We start from the raw sequence: 8,260 nt of genomic DNA, 5'->3' as shown, positions 1-8,260 counted from the left end.
ACGGCAAAGCGAAGTTACTGTTGCACTTACATACAAGCTAGTGAAAAGTTTTGCAAAGTTCACTGGATCTCTGTCATTTTATGTGACCATACTCACTCCAAGATTTTAAAATGGGATTTTGAGTTTTTGCCTAGTCATGTGCAAGGCCCTGGATTCCATCTGCAGCAATATAAATACATAAAAGAAAAAATGAGCTAGGCCTAGTTATGCAAGGCTGTAATGCTGGCTGTTTTGGAAGCCAAAGGAGGAGAATGGAAAGTTCAAGGCCAGTTGAGTAACTAAGTAAGTAACTCAAAACAAAATATGAAGGTCTAGGGACATATGTCACTTGGCGGTAAAGGCCCTTGGTTCATTGCCCAGTACTGAAAAACAAAACAAGAAACAAAAACAGCAAAAAAAACCTCCCCAAAATAAAAAACCTTGCTTATTCAATTTCTTTTTTCATGAAGACCTATTAGATATGAGCATGAGTTGGACACTGCAGCTGAACATCAAGAGACACTTAAGCAAAAATCATAAATATGGTGTGTAGCTGCTTGATTTAGGAATACTTGCTAACACCCAGTATTGCAAAACATTGGCGTCTTAATTGTTTGTACACTTGGAGAAGTTTTGCCTTCAGTACTTAGGTCCAGTCACCCCGAGGCTCACTGCGGAGATCATAATGAAAGCCTAGTCCCTAGCTGTTGGCATATCAAGCTGTTTAGCGGTGAATCATTTACTCTGCACCACAGAAGGGAGGAGAAACTTTGCAATTCAGAACCATTTACTTTTCTAAATAGGATACCTTTCCCCCTGGCTGCAGCCACCGTATTTCCCAGAACAGCATTCTTGCCATTTTGGGGCTAATCTTCCAGATAGTTCCTGAAGGCGCCCCCACACTTGGCAGGGGCACAGCCAGACTTATGACTCAGAAGACAACAGTTAGCTGGCTCAGCAATATTCCACATTGCTGGAGACCCTTTAAATGAAAGCAAACTGTACAGACCTAGTTTAGCAAGGAGACACACAACCCAGTTTGGGAAGCCAGTGGTTCCCAGCACTACTTAAAGCAAGGGTACTATTTTTTGCCACTCTGGAAGATCCATTAACTAGGAAACTGACATCCTGAGCCTACCTAGAAAATCTCTTCATTTCTCCAATAGATTTCTCTAGACTTCCCTGGGTCTTTGGATAATTTGGATATGGTTGTCCAAACTTGAGTTGGACAACTTCCTGAGTAGAAAGAGCCAGGTCTGATTGGCTCATTAGCACCTTATAACTAATTGTACCCAAGCTCTGTGCTCTAGACGCCTCCTCTCATTGTTCCCCTTGGCTTTTTCCAGTCACATTCTATCCCAGACGTGTTTTCTCTTGGGGTGTGTGTGTGTGTGTGTGGTGTGTGTGTGTTTTCACAAAATAACGTTTCACAATATATATTTAGTATATGAATTAATTAAATGAATGAGAACATCACCATGGCTAAGAAGAATCACCAAGCAAAACTACAGGAAGTCCTAAAGGATATCATGGAGTTTTCGCAGCACTAAAAGCCCTTGATAGAATCTCAGCGCTACTGCCTTCTATTGATGGGTGGCCAGATTTGAGGCAAGGCAGTGGCGATTCTTTCTTGAGCCACTGTTGGGCGTCCCTCGCAGCTCAGGACTTTGAGACAAGTAAACTTTCTTGAGCTTGAGGAAAGAGCCCTAAAAATGACCAGCTGACATCTGGGCAGTACAGCGTCAGATGGGGAGGTCAAGGGATCCTATTGGGTTGTGCAAAGGTAGGGCGCAAAGCTGATTCAAATGTTTCAGCCTGCTGGAGTCGAGAACCTCCACCTCAGCACCACCTAGCCCTAAACAGCATGTGCAGTACCTCCTGGAACGAGTCTCCTCTCGCCTAAGATTTAGAAATGCCCATCACCACTTTGGGGGAAGGAACTAAACCCTCTCTGGCCCCTCCTCCCCTTGGTTGAAGGTCGTCTTCAGTTCTGGGGAGTTACTGGTAAGCTTCAGCCCTAGCAGGTTTTGGGGGTACGAACCCGAGCATCCTGCAAGGTGGGCTTGCTCCCAGGGATTTGGGCGCTGTGGGGTGCTGCAAGCCTACATTCGCTGGTATCTGCGAGGCGTCTTGGAAGGCTCGTTGAAATTTCGGGAGCAATAGAGAAACTTCTCACTCCCCTTTACTCCTGTTTTCGGGTGAGAAAGCAGTGGTAGAATAGTTTAATTTCCCATCCTAATCCGACTTTGTAAAAATCGTTCACGGAGAAACTGAGCCCAGCTCTGCAGCCGGGCTGTCCCTTGCCGAGTGTGCGCCTAAAAACACCCTGCAGTTCTGGGCTAGCACTCCGGTGTGAGCGGGTCTGGCCGGGCCGCAGAGGGCGTCTGGAGACCGGAGAAACCGTGGCCGCCTGGCCGGTCGCCTTGGCCGGGGCTGTCCCTTTAAATCCTGGAGGAGGCAAAGAGAAAAAAGAAAAGAAAGAATAAAGACACGGAGCTCCTAGCGTTGGGTGGCTCTGCCTGGTCCCCCGCGCCGCCCCTGCGCAGGGACCTGACTCCTGCTCGCTGCGCGCGCGGGTCCTGGGCGTCCCCTGCAGCGCCGCCCACTCGCCAGCGCCTGTCAAAATAGAAATTAGCGGAGCCGGGAGGAGGCCGGGCCGCAGCAAGTGCATGTGTGGCAGGGCGGGGAGGGGGCGGGCGCGAGCGAGCCAGAGAGAGGCGACCGCACACATCCGGGCCCTTTAGCCCCTTGCGGCCCCCGGAGCCGTGGGCGCGGGCTCTGGGCTCCGGGCGCGGGGCTGCCAGCCGCGGTGCGGGAGGCGGGGCGTGCGGAGGGCGGAGGCGCGGCCCCGGGAGGGAGGAGCTGCTCGCGCGCCCGCCGCTCGACTGCACACCCTCTGGAGCAGCCCCGCCACGAGACTCTTGTGACAGCGGCGCGGCCCGCGCGGCTCCGGAGCTCAGGGACCGACGGACGGCGGAGGCTCGGGAGGACGCGAGCGCATCGGCCGGGAGCCAAGTGCGGGAGGCGCGCGGGGTCGGCGGCGCGCAGAGGTGAGCAGCTCCGCGCGCGGGCTGTCAGGGGTCTGCTTCCGCACCTCGGCTGCCTAGGCGGGTCGGGAGGTCGCGGGGCTCCGAGAGGGTGGTTGTGCATCCCCGGCGCGCCCGAAGCGGTGGCAGGGCCGTTGCTAGGAGGCGGGAGGTCCGCGCGTCCCGGGGCGCCGGCGGGGGCAGGGGCGCGCTCCATCGCTGGGCAGGAGGCGGGGGGCTGCGGTGGCTATTCAGGGGCTCCGTGCGTGCGGCAGCCATGCAACCGAAGGAGGCGGGCGGAGGCAAAGAGGGAGAGGAGGAGGGAGGGGAGAGCCAGAGGAGAGTGAGCCAGCGAGCGGGCGCCGCGCCTCCTGGCTGGCACCGCGGCCTGAAGCGAAGTGGCGCGCGGGGCTCGGAGGGAACTTCTGCCGGCGCGTGCGGTCCTGGGCTCCGCGGCGCCTTCGGGCCGGGGCTGGGCGGGGCGGGCCTCTCCGCAGCCACAGGTGGTTCCTGCCAAAAGTTTTGCTGTACTTCTGCCGGCAAGGCTGGAGAGCATTTTGGACGGTGACAGTTTTCTGGTACTTGGACACAGGAACCTCGCGCTGTCTTTTCTTAAACATTAGGAAAGGGATTGTCAAAGGTGGAGGAGATCCCGTACTTCTCAAAGAGGCCCAACTGTTTCCTGGCTGCCGAGACCCGCGTCTGGCTCAGATGAGCATCTCAGCTGCGTGCTCATGGGGGAAGTTGAGGTAAAGGGGCACGCTCACAGAATCCCTCCAGTCCTCGGTAAAGCGAAGCTTAGTCTGCTCCGGAACCTGTGATCCTCGCTGGGCGGCTGGAGATCTCTTTCTAGCCACACACGCGGAAACCGCTTGCGTATCTGTGCTCACGGTGTGCGCGTCTCTGCTGGGTTGACAGCGGTTTGTCTCAGAGCGCTGTGAGGCTTTGTTATTGGCGCTGTTGGTCTGGCTTCCTCAGGAGAAAGGCCAAGAGCAGCCCCGAAGGAACCCGCAGGTCTCCTCACCTATCAAATCTGCATAACTGTGGAGACAAGCATTCAATCCAGTCCATAGTTCTGGGTAGAAGCAGCTGAGTCCGCTGGTGCTATCACTGCAGAGCTAGGGCTGGGGTTTCTGGGGCTTCTGGAGCAGAGACGGGGATTGGAACCCGGACGAGAAAAACACTTAAAAGAGGATATGCTGTCTACAGCGTTGAAAGAAAAACTCTGAGGTTCTGTGACTTGGCTCGGTTCCTTATTGACCAGGTTGACTACCCAGGGCAGCTAGGTAGAAACACCAGGGTAGGTCAGGCTTAGGCTGAAAGAAATCATTATTCCCAGAGAGGGTCTGATACCTGGGTGTTTCAAGTAGGTACAAGACCGCTGAGAGTTGGAAACACTCGGTCCTTCATCTCCGTGGTCTTGTTCACACTCGCTATTCCCCTGGTATGCCCACAAAGCAGCACACGAGCAGGGAAGGGATTCTTTGCTTCAAATAAGGCCACAAGATTTGAGGAAAACAGACTCTAGGCATCAAGAGAAATTCTATGCGCAATCCCAAAACCAAGGAAGGGCGTGACCTGCTATAGTGGTAAAGGAGCAAGGAAACTAGAAATGACATCAGCAGCCCAGGCCAACTTGGGCAGAATTTCCTAGAGCAAGTCCTTCTGGATGTGTTGACAGACATGCCACTCCTAGACCCTGAGCCTGTTATGGGCTTATTATCTGGTACTTTCTAAATTTATGTTATCCAGCAAAGATACTCAGTTTCCTGCACCCTTTCCATCCTTGACCTAGCAAAATCAGGACTGTCACTGGAAAGTCCAGTGTGACATGGTCCCAACTTTTCCTGCACCCTCATTGCCCCAAATCTCCAGATTCCTTGGGCAGCATAATGTGGCTTGATTAGCCAAGACGAGTGTGCAGCTTGTCATGCCGAAGCACCCACTTTCTGTAGGATGCCAGAACTGTTTTCCTGGTAATTAGGTTTTACAGATATTTCTGAAAGGGAGCCCAATTTTGGATCAATTACACTTGGACACAAATTCAGTGCTGTTGTGGATACCAAATGAGAGAGATGAGCAATTATCTGGGGGTGTTGGGATGGATGTTGTTATGAGTATTTGACATAGCTATTAGGCACCAATGAATGGGCTCTCAGTAAATGTTTCTTACTCTGTATTTTATTGAGTAAACAAGTGTCTTAATTAAAAAGACATTCGAGTTGGCCACTTATATTTTAGCCACTTTTTCCTTACCAGTGTATGTGGTGTATGTGTGCGTGTGGTGAGATGGGGGGTGTTTAGAATGATAGTGATTAAGAGAACTTTTTTCCCTCTTCAAACTAAGATATTCTAGAGCAAGGCTTCACCCTCAGTCTGTGATACTGTACATGACCAGGCAGGACCTTATTAAGTCAAAATAAGACTGGGTGTGGAATGGTCAATCTGTACTAGTCAGAAATTACTGTAAGAGGGAACATTCTCTAAGTTTATTGCCTTCAAGGACATGTAGTATGAAGAATTCAAGGCTAACTGTGCCACACTGTGTAATTTCTCAGCTCTCTTACACACACAAGGATCAAAGTTCCCTGTGCCCTTGTTTGGGACACTATAGAAAAAATAAAAACAAACAAACAAAAAACCAAGATCTGGGATAATTTGCTAATGTCTTTTGCTTCTATTGCATGTTAATCTCACCAGCATCCCCAAGAGCTAGATTAATGGAGAAACTGAGGCAGAGTGTGTGTGTGGGGGATAGATTCTAGTGCATTAACTTGCTATTCAGCGTTGTCATCTAGGAGATAGCCTGCAAGAGACTCTCCAACAATGCTTCTAGACTATTGTCCTTCCCAGCACTGAAGCTACAGGGGGATGTCACTGTTACAGATAATCGGAGGCAGTTATCAGGGCACCTTCTCTATGCTCACTCATGTTGGTTTATTGTCCTCCCTCCTGCAGAAGGCTGTGGGAGTCTGGGAACTGAAGAACCAGCTGGCTAAGGTTGGGGCAGGGGTGTGGGATCTATGTCAGTGCAGGACCCAAGGAGTCGGTCTATTTATAAATGCCCTTCCGCTCCTGGAAGAAGAGACTCAAGGGTCTGGAACCATCTGCCATACTGACTTCTCTCCGGGGTGCCTGTGTCCCATTGAAAAAAAGCCTGCCACCCAACCATGTCAGATTGACCTCTATCTGGGGAAAAAAATCCCACAGGACTTCTCGGAGCCTTGGGCCTTTGGGGATTTAAGCTCCAAGGACTCCCAGGAGTCAGCATGTGCGACTTAGGTGCTGTCCCCTTACACTGCATAGGAGGATACCTCAGAACCCTCCCAGGACCAACATGCTAAGTAGAGTACAGTTGGCTTTTAAAATAAAGGCAGCAACTCTATTTTTATGCAGGAGATTCCAAAAGTGGCCGATCAGAAAAGGCCCCCTGTCCCTGACCACGGAAACCTTTCTGTGTGGTGCTGGAGGAGATCTGAGATTCGCTCTCCTTGTCCACTTACCCCTACACCCATCCTAATGGTCTGGTCCCCCTACCACTTTCTCTTCATACCAATCCCAAATCCTCTTTTGTCCTTGATCAATAGCACCTGCCACGATGCTGCTTACAACTTCATTCCCCAGGCCCCCCATTTTCTGCTTGGGCTGGTGGCAGCGGGAGGAAGAGAAGTGGGAGAACCACTCCACTGTGTCTGAATTGACTTGCCTGTAAGGCTGTGTCGGGGGCTCGCAGCAGGCTTCACTTAGGTGGGAAGACATAGAGGAGACTCCCCGAACAGAAAGGGGAGTTGGTATCCGGTCGCAGGGGCAGACACATAAACTGGTGTTTTCCAGGGCAGGGTTTGGGTCAGCTCTTCTCTATGTGCATGGTGTCCAGTTCAAGTCTGGTATTGATTACTTAACCAATACCATGGGCTGAGAATGGAACAGGAGTCAGATTGGCTTCTTTATTGACAGGGCAGCACGGAGAGGGGCATGTTGGGAGGGCTAGGATGTAGCAGCAGAGTGTGGGCGAGAAGAGGGGTGGGTTGTCCGACCAGCATTTTGAGGGCCTTGACGCCAAGCTGCTTGACCACTCACTTCCACCAGGCATGCTAGAAGCAGCCATTATTGACTCAATAGTTGGGGCTGGAGTGCTTTTCTGTGACCATGCCAGCCTCACCCAGTAGGCATGCACTAAGGCTCAGCGGAAAGGCAAGCTGGGCCTTGCATAATCTGTGGCCACCAGGAGCTTGGCCTCTAGACCTCCCCCATACCTGCTTCACACACCCACTCCTTGCTTCTTGAAGGAGCTCCCCATCCTGGTTCGCTGTTCCTCCCTGTGCATCTTCCAGCTGGCTTTGCCTTGTCGTCTGGGTCACAGCTGAAAGATGGAGTTACAGTGCATTCTTTACTGTAGCCAGTGCTTGACTCCCCCATTGGAGTGTTAGCACCAGGAGGACAGGGACATGCCTGTCATGTTTCCTCCACACCGGAGCTGTGCTGGCACACGCAAACAAGTAGTTGAGCTGGTGGCATGTGTGAGGAGGAGGCGGCAGGGATCTCTGTGCTCTAGGTCCCTTCAGTCCAGAGACAGAAATGAAACTTGCTATAGGTGTTCTGATGTGTGCCACGAAGGGCATGGGACTTCCAAGAAGCACAGGCCGTGGTCAAGGTCCTTGAGTAGAGGAGCCTCTATTGGTGGCAGGGCTGAGCTAGCTCACCCTCCCCTTCCCACTCTGATGAGCGAGAGTCTGAGCACAATGCCACCCTTGGAGTGCGAGGAGTTGTGTTTTTCCACCAGCTCCGTCTGTTGGCAGCCTCTTCAGAACAGCCTCGGACAGCTGTCTGCCAGCATGGATACAAGGAGGGGTCCTCTTCCAGGGTCAAGGGGTACACTCAGCCCCACAGAATCAGGGAATTTCATTAGTGTTTCACGCCCCACTGACTTCCAAACCCTACCGAAACAGTGCCTGTAAAAACGGGTTCGTAAGGAAACCTGAAGAAACGATTAACATTCCATTTACCTCTACTTATTTTCTGATTATCAAAGCACTAGTAGTCTTTGTAGAAAATCTGGCAAGTGTGGAAAAGTGCAAAAATTAAAACAAAATCCATTGCATTCCATTACAGTCTTTTTCTATATCCACAAATAGACATAGAAACAGAAGTGCACACATAAAATGCACACATGCATGGCTTCCCCAAACTTCATCCACTCCATCTTCCCCTAACCAAAAAGGTCGCTTTTCTCCTGGGAACCTAACACATTCCCA

General features: G+C 51.6%; 1 long non-coding RNA gene across 1 annotated transcript in view; it reads left to right on the top strand.

Annotated features, from left to right (window-relative positions):
- Positions 1 to 2,200: 2,200 nt before the first annotated feature.
- The window catches only part of LOC121138815, a 224,649-nt gene continuing 218,589 nt past the window's right edge, over positions 2,201 to 8,260 (top strand). Inside the window, exon 1 of the long non-coding RNA XR_005875672.1 lies at positions 2,201 to 3,029. This is a non-coding gene — a long non-coding RNA (uncharacterized LOC121138815). The remainder of the gene's footprint in view (positions 3,030 to 8,260) is intronic.

Source organism: Mesocricetus auratus, unplaced genomic scaffold, assembly GCF_017639785.1.
Source record: "Mesocricetus auratus isolate SY011 unplaced genomic scaffold, BCM_Maur_2.0 Super-Scaffold_6730, whole genome shotgun sequence".
Taxonomy (NCBI): domain Eukaryota; kingdom Metazoa; phylum Chordata; class Mammalia; order Rodentia; family Cricetidae; genus Mesocricetus; species Mesocricetus auratus.
This window is presented reverse-complemented; position numbering and strand designations above follow the sequence as displayed.